The sequence below is a fragment of the Nannospalax galili genome, unplaced genomic scaffold, assembly GCF_000622305.1.
Source record: "Nannospalax galili isolate Female #2095 unplaced genomic scaffold, S.galili_v1.0 scaffold278, whole genome shotgun sequence".
Taxonomy (NCBI): domain Eukaryota; kingdom Metazoa; phylum Chordata; class Mammalia; order Rodentia; family Spalacidae; genus Nannospalax; species Nannospalax galili.
This window is the reverse complement of record NW_008347536.1, coordinates 2689532-2703333: the sequence shown is the minus strand read 5'-3', so window position 1 is coordinate 2703333 and position 13802 is coordinate 2689532. Positions and strand designations below refer to the sequence as shown.

Sequence of the window (13802 nt, the reverse complement as noted above, 5' to 3'; positions counted from 1 at the left end):
TTGTAATTTTTTTTTTTTTTTTTTTACTATTTTTAACCTTTCTGGACTTTGTATTCATTGATTATGTATTTGTGGATTATGCGATGATTTTGGGCAGCAGAAAATTGAGTTGAATTCCAAGGGTTGAGGGTGGTATACAAATAGCAGAGAAGAGCAGGATTCCTTAAGAAGTAAAGACTGCCCTATCTTTATCATTCACTGAGCAAATACTTGAAACTCAGGAGGAACTGGCCCACAGATGGCCATTTCAGCTCAAACTGACATTGCAGTTCAAATCTGAAAATGCCAATTCTGCGACTCACAGATGCTTCCAATTAGACCAGAGAAGGTTAATGTGGTTTCAGCAGTTATTTGGAATATTAAAATCTGCCAAGAAACACAGAGCAAGTTGTTACAAAGGAGTTTCTTTTTCTGTTGTAATATTTACTCCTCCAGTAATAATAATCATAGCGGTTCTGGGCCCCCTTTACTTTGGGCAGTCACACTTCACACTCTTTGCTTTCTCTCATGGCTGTAAATATGGTAGAGGCTCACACATGCCTCCACTTTATAAAACAAACATCTTCCTTCTTCCTTGCAGGCTGCAGGTTAATCTGGGTCTCTGAGAAGTAAGATTTTTGGAATGCGTCTCTGTTCTATCTCAAACTTTTGATATCAGAATACTCATCAACCTGAGATTCTGACATTGCTGTCTTCCTGACTCCAAGGCCACTAGTAAGTCACATGTTTATGGTTATGTAGAAGACAGAGAAAACATCCTATCTACTGTTTTTTCCAAAGCAGAGTTAAGAAGTACTCATACATATTTTTTTTCCACACTCAGGCATACAGTCATAAATCTCTGCAGCTTCAACTTGTGAAACAGGCCAGGCACTGGCCCTGTGGAGACACCAGGAAAAAGTAAGCCTCTAATCAGAGGCTGTAAAAACTCAAATCCATTATATGCTAGCATTTACAAGTAGTCATGGGAGTCCTGTCTTGAAGTAATTTATAAGCAGAAGCCCCTGCCCTTTTTCATTTATCATACAAACATTTCTGGAGCAATCATCACATGTAGTCATGAAAGCTGGAATTTGATAAGAAAGGGCAGAATGCAGTTTCAAAGAGTACAAAAGTTCACTGGGAAAACATACATTTGAGACTTAGAGACCTTAATCACTGGAAGCAAATATAAGAGGCAGCCAAGCACTTGGAACTGCAGTCTAATGAGGTCACTCATCAGATATTATTAATCAGGAGGGGGGGGCGGACACATTTGACCCAATTTATTGCTTTGACATTGTTTAGCTTTCAAACTGTCAATATCTTTAAGGAAGAAATCTCAGATCACTCAGAACAAGAATGTTCAATGCCCAAGAAAGAATTTGTTTGAAATGACTAGAATGCTTGCATTCCAGGAAAAAAAAGAACCAACAGAAAGAACTACATTAATAAAACGCAAGTGTTATTTTGAAGCCTGAGAGCATGGGTTCAGTCAGCCTTGACATAATTTCTGGGCTTTTTGGTAATAGTAAGCCACTTTGGCAAATGATCATATTTGAGCCTCAGTTTTCTCATCTGCAGAATAGGACCAACAATACAAATAAACTAAAAAGAGAGAAGTTATATGTGAAAATTAAAAGAGAATTTATGAAAAGCAAGGATCACAATGCCTAGTGCATTTGGATTCAAAGAATATAATTCTTTGAAGAAAAGACTCAAAGATTTTCAACATAAAAAAACTATCTCACAAGGTGAGATAGCGAGATATATAAAAAGAAACAGAGCCTTCACTATTAGAAAATGATAAGGGGCTGGAGAGATGGCTCAGCAGTTAAGAGCACTGGTTGCTCTTGCAGAGGACCTGGATTTGATTCTCAGCACCCACATGGTGGCTAACAACCATCCATAACTCCAGTTCCAGGGAATTCGATGCTGTCTTCCAACCTCTGCAGGCGTTGCACAACATGGGTGCACATAAACACATGCAGGAAATACATTCATACACATAAAAACAATAAATAAAATATTTTTAAAAGAAAATAATAAAATAGTGCCAGTAAGTCCTTACCTGTCAATTATTTTGAATGTAAATGGATTAAGTTTGCTAATCAAAAGTTATAGAATTGCTGAATGGATAAAAATAAAACCAGATGCATGCTTCCTATGAGAGATCATTTTTACACTTAAGGATGTAGACTGAAAGTAAAGGATAGAAAAAAATTCCACACAAATGGAAATTAAAAAGGAAGGGTAGTTCTGTTTATACTGGACAAAATAGTCTATAAGATGGAAAGAGATAAAGAAAATCATTATATAATGATAAAGGAATCAATTTATCTAAAGGCATAGTCATTATAAATATAACGAATGTAACTTCCAATCACCTAAACATATAGAGCAAATATTAAGAGTTCCAGGAGCTATACAATACAGAACAAGTGGGGCACTTCAATACCTCGTCCACAAAGATGCATCCAAACAGAAAATTAATGAAGACACATTGGATTTGAACTACAGTTTGGACCAAATGGAATGCATTCCGTTCATCAGTAACAGACTACATTCTTCTCAAATACATAAAGAACATTCTCCTGAACATATGTTTTAACAAACAAGTCTTAATAAATTAAAAATATTTTGTTTATTTTTTATTTTATGTGTATGAGTGTATTGCCTGCATGCATATAAGTGCACTCATGTCGTGCAATGTCCACGGAGGTCAGAAGAGGGCATCAAATTCCCCTGAAACTGGAGTTAAAGACGGCTGTTAGCCGCCATGTAGGTGCTGGGAATTGAACCTGGGTCCTCTGCAAGAGCAGCCAGTGCTCTTAACCATTGAGTCATCTCTCCAATCCCACAAGTCTTAATAAATTTAAGAAGATTAAAATCCTAATAGTTATTTGAAACCAGAAATCATAATAGAAGAAATTTAAAAAATTTTGTTAAGTATGTGAAAAATTAAGCCACGTGCTTCTGAGTCACCATTGGGTCAAAGAATAAAGTAAAGGGGGGAATTTGAAAACATCTGGAGACAAACAGCATGCCACAATGAATAGAGAGCAAGAAAAGCAGCCCTAAGAGGGCTGTTTATAGCAATAAACATCACCATCAGAAAGGAAGATTTTGAATAAATAACCGATAACAACCCAATAGCATACCTTAAGGAACAAGGAAAAGAAAAAGAAAAAGAAACTAAGTCCGAAGTTAGCACAAGGGAAGAAATAACAAAGATCAACCATAAATAAATGAAAAAGAAAAAATAGGAAAGATCAAAACTAGGAGTTTTTGAAAAGATAAAATTGATGGACCCTTAGCTAGATTATGTACCCCCAAAAGGAACTTGAATACAGTCAGAAAGAAAAGATTGTTATGACACTAAGGAATGCAAAGATTCACAAAAGACAACTATGAACAACTAATTATATGCCAACAAACTGGTTAAAATAGAGGAAATGGATACATTCCTAGAAACATGTTTCTAGCAAGATCAAATCAAGAAGAAACGAAAAGTCTGAGCTTACAAAGAACAAATAAGTAAATTAAATCAGTAATGAAGTCTCCCATTAAAGAAAGTCCAAGATCAGATGGCTTCACTGTTGAATTCTATCAAACACTTGAAGAAGAGCTAGGACTAATTTTCAAAACTCTTTCAAAAAAGTAATGGACATAGATGAAAATATCTTCAATACAATACAAACAATCAATCACATTTAAGAACATGAAAAAGGAGGCCCGAGAGATGGCTCAGCGATTAAGAACACTGACTACTCTTCCAGAGCTAGATAAAGAGGCAGAGGGGTCAGGATCCCTGCAAAACAGAAACAAAGAGGACTCTGGCAAAGCTAGAGTTTAATGGATTTGGCAGGGCTGGTCCTCAACTCCGGTGTGAGGAAGAACCAGCAGCCTAGTGGCTGCAGGGGGGTAGCTTATAAAGGGACAGAATGAGGAAAAAGAATATTTTTCTGCTGTTTGGGACTGTTTTGGGGGCTGCTTGCTCAGGGAGGGTGTGGGGTCTGTACCTGGTGAAATTTATCGAGGAAAACATCTTCTGTAAAACATGTTTTCTACAATTACAGGGTTCCAGGAATTAATTGCAGCTAAGGGCTTGGGAAACCTGTTTGTCAGCCTGTGGAGCATGCTCTGGTGATTACAATACGTTGGGTCATTAAATTCCTAGAGCTGCTTTTGTTAACTTGTAGGTGGCTGGGAGTTGGTTGACTCAGTTCCTCTTAGAGGCCTTATGGTTTCTGGATCTGGGGTCGCCTGGATCTGAATCCTATCACAGAGGACCTGGGTTTGAGTCCCAGCACCCACATGGTGGCTAACAATGGTCTATAACTCAAGTTCCAGGGGAATCTGACACCCTTTTCTGACTACATGGGCATAGTGCAACACCGGTGACCTTACATACAAACACTCATACACATAAAATAAAAATAAATAAATTTAAAAAATATATAAAGAATATTAAAAAGGTTGTCATATACCATGATGAGGTGGAAGTTATTCCTGGGATGCAAGGATCATTTGACAAATAAACAAAAACAATTCAGTATACATAGAGAATGACAGGCAAAAACTACATGATCACAACAGATGCAGAAAAGCATCTGGGAGAATTTAGCACCTTTTTCTGATTAAGAACTCTTAACAAATTAGGGATAGAAGGAATGTTCAACACTATGTGACAAACTCATAGTTAATACCATACTCAAAGTGGAATGCTCTTCTGTGTAACCAGAAGACCAAGACACCTATTTTCATGGCTTCTTATAGTTGAGATAGCAAATGCCCCTCCAAGTCCTGTGTGCTGAAGGATTGATTCATCACCAACCTTTGGTGCTATTGGGAAGCAGTGGAATCCTTAGGGTGCAGGCCCTAGTGAAAGGAAGTTAGGTCATTTGGGGCCATGTCCTGACAGGCAATCTTGAGACCCTGGCCTCTTTCTTTCTCTTTGACGTCTTTGCTGCCATAGGGTGAACAGGATTTTACTGACATCATCTCCACTGTGACGTACTGCCTTGCCATAGGCCCCAAAGTGACCACGGATAGAAACTTCCCAATCTGTGACTCATAATAATACTTCCTCATTTTAATTTTTTTTTTAGCCACTTTCGTCACAGCAACAAAAAAGTAAAAACTATACTTATATTCAGCATAGTACTAATGTCTTAGCTGAAGTCATTAAGCAAGATTGAAAGAAAAGTCACCCAAATAGGAAAGAGCAAAGAGAAATTATTTTCTTTACTGACAACATGATCTTAAACATTGAAAACCCAAAAGATTCCACAAACACAAAACAAATCAAAATAAACATTGTAATCCATGAACGAATTCAGTAAAGGACTCAAAAGAAACATAAAATCAATAATGTTTCAATATATCAACAACTGTGCAAAAAAACGCCAAAGAAATCAGGAAAATTCTTATTTGAAATAGTACCAAAAAAGTGCTCAGGCTGTGCATGGTGGTTCTTTCTTGTACTCCAGCACTAGGGAGGGTGAGGGCAGAGGATCAGGAGTTTGAAGCTAGCCTAGACTACATAAGGAGTTCAAGGCCAGCCTGAGGTAGATAGCAAGGCCTTGTTTTACAAAACCCAAACCCAAACCCAAACCAACAAAACAAAACAATCCTGGATTAAATTTTAACCAAGGGGGTAAAAGATATATGTGGAAAAATTTGAAGATACAAATAAGAGGACTAGCTGGCATATTTATTGAACTTTCAATAAGTAAAGTTATTTTTACTAGTATTATTTCATATAAACTCTCCTAGAGAAGGGGCCTCTACATCCCTGGCTTACCATCAGTAGAGAGATGTAGTAACTAGGACTACGAAACTGTGGACTGATATGTTCTACCATCAGTAGAGAGATGTAGTAACTAGGACTACGAAACTGTGGACTGATGTGTTCTAAATTGTGTATGTGTGTGTGTGTGTGTGTGTGTGTGTGTGTGTGAGTTAAATGCTTGCAACCTTACCTCCCCCCACCACACACCACCTTAGAATACTTTGTCTATACAGCTAATATTCGAACTAGTCAATGACAAATATCAAATAACAATCTCAGTTTTCATCTGTCTAGGAGACCACTATGAAAACAATTCTTATTGGGAAAGATATTAGGTTCATTTTTTTGTTCCAATTGACTTACTAAGTTAAAGAACTAATTTATGAATTATTTTAATAATTACTTATTAGAAGCCTCTATATAAATGCTTGGGATATTTATTTTAGTGAAAAAAACAAAAATCTCTACTCTTGTATAGCCCATTTCTAACTCATCCATTTATTCATCCATCCATTCTATCATATCACAGATAGCACTGTAGACGTTAAAGAAAGGGAAAAATACAAAGATGAATAAGATACACTATCTGATGAGCTCCCTGTTCAACAGAGCAGAGAGAGACAGAGCGGATCTATCAAGAGCTATGGGATTATAATGTAGTGAGTTCCATAGAGAATTTGCAGAGGGCGCTGTGGATAGACTCAGAAGAGAGGACAAAAGTGCTGGTAAGAGACATTTATTTGAGATGGATTTTAAAGAGTAAGCAGGGGCTCACCACCAGGACAAAGAGAAGAAAGGGCATTGCATCTAGAGAACTGCTGCTTCCCCTCAATTAATAAAGAATACGGTAGAATGTAAGATAGAAGAACGCACAGCATACTAACTAAAGGTTCTTGTTTGAAGGAAAGTACTGTTATTGATTACCAAGTAATCAAACTCTAGTTTTGTTTAGCTTTTAAACTAAGATTAAGTAGAAAATAGTCTTAATTTGCCTTAAGTTTTCCCATGAGGTGACAGTAACTTAGGGGGCTCCAGCTTGGGTTTGTTCTCTGATGCTTTGTGCTGACCCAGAGCAGTGTTTATAAAAATATAGTCCTTAAGTTTTCTGCAGGAGAATGGCTTGTGGGTAGTTTTAAAGGAGATTCTTGGGCCCCTCTCCTGATGCCATGGATCAGAGTCTTGAGAAGGGGAGTGGGTATGCATTTCATAAGTATCTTCTCAGGAAAGTTTCAAACCACTGCCTTGGCTTGTTTAACTCTCAAGAATCTTCTTGGTTTGATGATAAAAATTCTTACGCTTGCCAGGAGGGTGGCGCATGCCTTTAATCCCAGCACTCGGGAGGCAGAGGCAGGCAGATCTCTGTGAGTTCAAGGGCCAGCCTGGTCTACATAGTGAGTTCCAGGATAGCTGGGGCTACAGGGAGACCCTGTCTCAAAGCCCCCCACCTCCAAATTCTTATGCTTATCATCTCCATTATTCTAGTTAATACCTTTCTTGTTTTATGCTGTTACTTGAATTTAAACTTCCTGTATATTGCCTAGAGGGAAATTTTTTCTGCTCCTCACTCCTGGACCCCCTCACTCCTGTTCCCATGCAATCTGAAGAAGGTCAGTTCAACTTCATCTATTCTTCTAATAATTAAAAAAGTTACCATGACAACTTCACATCTATGTCCCATTGCTTGGCTGCACACAAGAGGCACTGATTGGCTCACCCGGGGTCCATCCTCCAAGAGACAAGGGCGATTTCTTCAGGCTCATTTGTGATGAGGATTGGACATTGTTATCAACCTCCAGAACCAAGGGTCCCAGACACACGGGTCATGATCTCATTTTACTCTAGCTATTTATTTCTTCCCAGTTGATAGACCTGGATTTGAGGATAAAGCTATTTTGCAAGCAATGAATAAAGTCTATTCTTTAATTATCCTAATAACATAGAAAACTTTTTGTAACTATTGTTATCTCCCTATCCTAGCACTTAAATATAATTAAATCCCAGAAACACTTACTGGGCACTGACCATGCCTGTTGGGGAACCCTGCTGCAAATATTCTTGCTGAAAATTCTTAACAGAATGAAGTCACTTTGTACATTACTGTTAAACAAATTGAAGTCAACACATTTAAAACAAAGTTATAGCTTTATGTCTTAAAAAGAAACCATTGATCACAGAAACTTCTGTCTCTATATTTTTATTAGAAGTTATCAAGAAAAGGAGATTCCAAATTCCTTCCATCCTTCTGTGGTCATTTGAATGACAATGTCCCTCATAGGCTCCAAGTATTTGGGCATTTTGACCCCAGTTGGTGGTGCTGTTTTTGAGAGGTCTTAGAAGGTGTGGCCTTGCTGGAGGAAGCATGTCACTGAGTTTTTAAGCCTTGCCAGATTTCTAGTCACTCTCTGTTTCCTGTGCCTGCTTGAAGATGTGAGCACACTTTTTTCTCCTCTGGCCACCTCCTGCCACCATGCTTCCCCACCATGATGGACACTGATTGCTCTGGAACCATAAACTCACATAAACTCTTACTTTTATAAATTCCCTTGGTCATGGTGTTTTATCACAGCAACAGAAAAGTAACTAAAACATAGTCCTGTCATCTAATCAGGACCATATAGAAGGTCCTATGGGGGGGCATTGATATTTACCCATCAGCAAACAAATGTGGCTCCTCTGTTGGAATTTTAGGGTCCAGTTATAGAAACTACTGGGCGGCAAACAGAAAGCTCCAAATCCTAGGTTCAGTTCTCTCTCTTTTATTACTTGTACAGCTTTGGGGAGTCACTCAACCTCTTGAATTCTCTATTTCCTTGTATAAAAGTTTACTCTGTTTCACAGAGCATTTGAAAGGACTGTATTATATTTGAGTTTACCCTAAAACTTTGACATGTTATATAAATATAAATAATAAGTGTAAATTAAAATGGACCAAAATAATGGAAGGAATATCTATCTCTGCACAAGGGCAGGTAAAAGGAGATTTGGAGTAAGAGGAGGGGCCCCAGTGTTTGTTCTGCCGTTTCCTCTGACTTGTGCCCCTGGTAAGCAGGGTGTCACTTCCTTTCTTGGCCTTGGTTTGGACTGGTTGATTTATAGCTCTGGGATCTTGCTAGTGTATGCTGTGCAGGAAGGCAAACACACAGAAATACAGAGCTCAAGGGGCTTATAAGAGCTAATCAACTCCATTCAATCTGTTTCAAGACAGGGTTCCACCTACTGCTTCCTGGAGAGATTTGAGTCTCTGTTTTCAAATGGCTCTTAGGAGGCCAATGCTTCACCCTCTCTTGGAACCCTGAGTAGGGAGTTGTATGACAGCCTTGGAAATGGGCTGCAGGGGCTCACAGATAAGGTTTGCATTGGCCAAAGCATTCCACAGGCCATGCAGAGGGATTTTAAAAATGTAAACTCCATTAAATATCTTAACACCAACTCAGTATGGGAATGAACAGAGGTCCTATGAAGTGCTTGTAGTATCGTTGCTGTGTCTGAAAGGCTCTGCTTGTGCAGGTGTAAAGTCCCTGAGCAACCCTGGCTTTCTATCTGAGGCTGTTTAACCAAGTACCTTAACTTGACATTGTAATTCACAGTCCCACTTCACTCTATCTTGTAAGGTCTAGCCTTGAGACTCATACATGGACTCCTGTAGATACCTGTTGCTAATTTCATTCAGCCTAGGAATATGTTTGCTTTGAGGTTGCTGTTGGGAACAGAAGGGGTGAGCATATTTGTGGGAACACACATGATTCAGAAACACTGCATTTTAGCCATGTAGGAATGGGAGCTTCAAAAGGGAAGAAGGGAGAGGCCTTAAGATAGAACAGATGCTGATTTGAGTCCTGCCACATGGCCTTAGCAAAGTCTCCCTCTATCTCTGAACCTCTCTTCTGGGGCACATAAGAAATTCTGTACATGGTAGGCTGACCCAGAAGAAAGTTTTTTTTTTTTGGTCCTGGAAAAAGATGTTCAGTCACCAGAGAGAAAAAGCTCATGAAATGTTAAACATAGTAAGGAACTTAAGGGTGCACTCTGGAGCCTGGAGAGAATTGTGACTCTACCACATACCAGGTGTCTAAGCTATGTCATGTTAACGCACTGCTTCATTTTCTTCTTCCTGAAAATAGGACTTTGGGGGCTGGAGAGATGGCTCCACAGTTAAGAACACTGGCTGTTCTTTCAGAGGATCTGGGTTCGATTCCCAGGACCCACATGGCATCTAACAACCATCTGTAACTCCAGTTCCAGGGGATCCGATACCCTCTTTTGACCTCCGCAGGTATTGCATGACACAGGTGCACTTACACAGATGCAGGCCATATACTCATACACATAAAATAAAAGTAATAAAAGAAAATAGAACTAATAATATTACAAACCTCGAGGGTTAGTTTTAATTGTCAACTTAACACAATCTGGACTCACTTGGGAAGGGAAAGGGGGAGACTCAGTGAAGAATTGTCTAGATTAGGTCAGCCTGTGGGCTTATCTGTGAAGCGTTTTCTTAATTGTGTTAATTGAGGTGGGAAGGCCCAGCCTGAGTGTGGGTAGCACCCTATCATAGTGCCTTGGACTGAATGCAAAGGCATGAGCTGAGCACTGGAAGGCATGCATCTGCTGCTCTCTGCTTCCTTACTGCGGATGCTAGGTGACTAGCTGGCTCATGGTCCTGCTGCCGTGGCTTCCCCGAGAAAATGGATTACAACCTCGGCCTGTGGGCCTTCTCCCTTAAGCTACTTTTGTCATATTTTATCACAAAAGTAGGAAAGAAAACTAAGATAGATAAGAAATATTGTGGGACCTAAATGAGTGGAGCACAGGAAGAGCATGTGGTGCCCTGGGGGTGCTGCATAGGTCGATGTGGGCTGCTCTTACATGACCGAGGTTGTCTAGGCGTCCTATCAGGAGGGAGAACTGCTTTCAGCTGCAAGAAATAGAACCTTTACAAAACTTTTAAAAAAAAATTTTATTATTTTTAAGTGTATGAGTATATCGCCTGCATGTGTCTAAGGGCACACATGTGCAGTGCCCATAGAGGTCAGAAGAGATCATCAGATCTCCTGGAACTGAAGTTATGGACAGATGGTTGTTAGATGCCATGTGGGAGCTGGGAACGGAACCCAGGTCCACCACAAGAGCAGCCAGTGCTCTTAACCATTGAGCCCTCTCTCCAGCCCTGCAACCCAAAACTTTTGATTTAACTAAGTGGGAGGAGGAAATTTACTTCATGTAACAATAAGTTCAGAGGTACAATAGTTCTAGGATTGAGTTGGTGATCACAGACTGGTATCTCCATGCTTCCACTTTGCCATACCTAGCATTATAGTCTTGGTGGTGGGACTGTGTTCATCAGGGTTGTAAAATGACTGTTGTAGTTCAGGCATCCAACACAGACATGTGAGTGTCTAGGAGAGAAAAGGCTCTCTTCTGATGAGACCATCTATCGACTATAGTCCTCTGGTAGGTCACATCTTTTTGGTCAGAATTAGGTCATGTTCTATACTTAAATCAATCACTGGCAAGGGAACCAGACTATTATGATGACCTGAGAATCATTAAGACCCACTGCTTGGTTCTGGGAGGCCCAAAATACTCATAATGGTAGGTAGCCATTTGGAGGAAGAAAGACAGCTGAAAAACTTGGGCCTGTTAAGAAAGAATTGGCGAGCAGGACTTCCTAGCTACAGCCATGTAGTCTGTGAGTTGCCCACTTCCCTCAGGGAAGTGTAGTTTCCCTTTTTCTTCTTCATGCCTTTCTTACTAAACATGTTTTCTTTAAGGCTTTGGGCTGCCCCTAGCATCTTGCATTTTTTTACTTTCTCTAAAACTTCCTTCTCCCAGCCATGTGGCTGCCAGTCAGCCACGTGTCTGACGTCCCACGCAGGCTCTAAACCTGCATGGCCTCATGTCTTTCTTTTTACCATTCACCTCCTCAAGGCAGCTGCCAAGATTACCAGCTCGCCTGCCCTGAGGATTTCTTTTTCTTTAAAATTCTAATAAAATTGTAAAAGCTGAAAGAAAGAAAGAAAGAAAGAAAGAAAGAAAGAAAGAAAGAAAGAAAGAAAGAAAGAAAGAAAGGCAACCAGCAATGTCCTTCACACTCTCAATTCTGAGAGTCTGAAACGCTCAGTGTGTTCCAGCTGCATGCCTCCCCTCAAAGTTCTTACTCCTTGGAGCATATCCAGTAAATCTTTGCATGTCAAGGACGAGGCTGGACCATCTTCCCAAAGTCAATCAAAATCCTTCTTTCAAGACTTAGATCAGGGGCTAGAGAAATGGCTCAGCTGGTTAAGAGCACTGACTGCTCTTGCAGAGGACTCGGGTTTGAGTCCCAGGACCCACATGGTGGCTACGAACTGTCCTTAACTACAGTTCCAGGGGAATCTGAAGCCTTCTTCTGAGCTCCGCGGCATTGCACAACACGAGTGCACTCACATATATGCAGGCAATACACTCATACACATAAAATAAAAATAATAAAATATTTTTTAAAAAAGACTTAGATCAAGAGCCAATAATACAGGCTGGAGGGATTGCTCAATGGTTAAGAACACTTGATGCTCTTCCAGAGGACCTGGGTTCTATTCCCAGCACCCATATGGTGGCTAACAACCACCTGTAACTCCAATTCCAGGGATCTGACACCTCTTCTGGCCTCCATGGACATTGTGAGACACAGGCACACTTACATACATGTAGGCAAAACACTCATACACATGAAATAAAATATTTTTTTAAAAAGAACCAATATTATACTAAGGAAATTTCTTTACTATAATGAGTTATCTCAAACCCAGTGTCTAGTAAACTAGATAATCCAAACCACACATTACTCATTGGTTTATATTGCCCTAAAATTATTCTTGGTTGGGCTGTAAACTCGTTAAGGACAGACACCAGGGATCCATGAATAAACTTCCTCACTCCATTTGGAAATCCTATGTGCTTATGGTGGTCTGCCATAAAGATGGTTGTTGATTGAATCAGAAGTCTTTTTGGTGTGTGTGCTGCTTTTGAAGGTTTGAGTTTGAATCCAGGTGTTTGTACAGCCTGATTATATGATCTATTACTGAAACACCGCTCCCCCCGCCCCCAAACTATAGACAAACTTGTTTAAGTGCTCTTTCTGGAAGGGCTTCAAGATATGATGCTCCGGGCTTTGGGAGATCCAGGGAAGAATAATGTTAGGGTCCGTGACTCAGTGGGTCTCTTCTGGAGAACAAATGCACGAGTATGGAGATGCAAGAATCAAGCATAGTTTTATTAAACCAGCTAGCTGGGGCCGACCGTCCTTTCCAAAACATGCAGGTCTGGTTAGAGCGATCGACCCTGAGGCAATTTTAGGTAAAGATTATATAGGCTCCCACAACCGTTACACAAAAGCCCGCGTTTATACAGCCAATAGTTTTAAAGCAAGCATTTCACAAACCAATAACTTCAAAAAAAGAAAAATGTTACAACTCCCTTCAGGTGTCTCAATCGGGGAGAGATGGGTGGTATTGGCCTGGCACAACTCTTTCCTGTTATCTTGTGTAAGCAGACATGTCTACGTGACATGACACAGATCAGGTCAGGCTCCGGGGGGGAGGGCTGTAGCGCTTGCCCCTATCTCTGGATGCCTGTGTCTCCAGTTGAGTTAATTGGTTACAAGCAGTAAATTCAAAGAAGTAAATTCAAGCAGTAAATTCAGACAAGCAGTATATTCAAACAAGCAGTAAATTCCTCTTTTCCTAGCATTTCCCCCCTTTTAACTAGGTCAGACTGAGGAATCTTCCTCAGCAGTATCTAAGGCTTGGTATTTCTGGCGAAGGACCAAGAGATGGACAGTATCAATATTTTCCTGAACAAACCTTAGTAGCCTATTTATTATGCAGGGACCAATTGTGACTAGTAGCAATAGAATAATTAGAGGTCCTGTGATAGCTGAGAGGAGAGTTGTAAACCATGGTTTATGCATAAACCAAGACTCGAACCAGCTTTTACTACTTTCATACTCCTTACGCCTCCTCTCCAGGTCCCTTTTTTTTTTTTTCCA

The 13802-nt window shown here is 40.0% G+C and overlaps 1 protein-coding gene across 2 annotated transcripts in view; it reads right to left on the bottom strand.

The window, feature by feature from the left end:
- The window catches only part of Me3 (malic enzyme 3), a 222268-nt gene that overhangs the window by 91848 nt on the left and 116618 nt on the right, over window positions 1-13802 (bottom strand). The window lies entirely within an intron of this gene.